The following is an 873-nucleotide window of genomic DNA, read 5'->3' as shown; positions in this document are numbered from 1 at the left end:
GAGACCCCGCCCTGGCCCGAGGCCCCGCCCCCGAAGCCCCGCCAGGCCTCCTTAAAGGCGCCGCGCCCACCGGTGTCGCCGCGGCGCCGGGATGTTGGGACAAGAGCTGAGGTTTTGGAGGGCGTCCAGAACACGGGGATTCACACGGGCGTCCCGGGCTCTAGGGCGAAGGCGCGTCAGGTGTCCGTGAGGGATCGTCCCGGCGCTTTCCTCCCTGCGGGCGGCCCGGACAGGAGGGGGGCACGCAGGCGGGAGAGGCCGGGGGCGAGCACGAGCAGGGGACAAAGCAGACCCCCCACCCCGGGCCCCCAGGGACCCCACTGGGCAGAGGTGGGACGTGGACGGCCAGATCCAACCTGCGGACCAGGTCCTCCGTCCTCCCCACCCCTGCCGCCCGCGCCAGCCGGTGTCCCGGCTTCCTCCGTGATGCTGACGACCCCTGGTCCAAGCTCCTGCCGCAACTGCATCCCAGCTGGGGAGGAGCATCGCCTCCCCGTAGCTTCCCATCCCCAGGCCCACCTGTCTCCTGGGGCCCTCGGCTGCTACTGTCCTCTTTGCCCCCAAGGGCCAAATTCCCAGCCTACCTGGGCTCGTCCCAGGGAGGGAGCACCTCCTTTCCTCCCCTGGGACTGCCTTCCCTTTAGGAGTGGTGCACGGTGCATGGAACTCTCTCCCCTGGGGAGACCTACTGCTTCCAACCTCTGACCCCCCCATCCTCATACTCCACTGCTGAGAGCAGGGTCCTGTCTGCCACCAAAGGTCATGTCATCCTCCAGGCCACCTTTGAGTCCTCAGGGTCCTTCCCTCTCAGCTGCGGTTTCTCTGAAGACCGCTGTCCTGATTCCCTTGGCCGTACTGTGCCCCCTTCTCCTT

Source organism: Galeopterus variegatus, unplaced genomic scaffold (genome assembly GCF_000696425.1).
Source record: "Galeopterus variegatus unplaced genomic scaffold, G_variegatus-3.0.2 Scaffold524, whole genome shotgun sequence".
Classification (NCBI taxonomy): domain Eukaryota; kingdom Metazoa; phylum Chordata; class Mammalia; order Dermoptera; family Cynocephalidae; genus Galeopterus; species Galeopterus variegatus.
Note: the sequence above shows the minus strand (reverse complement) of the source record.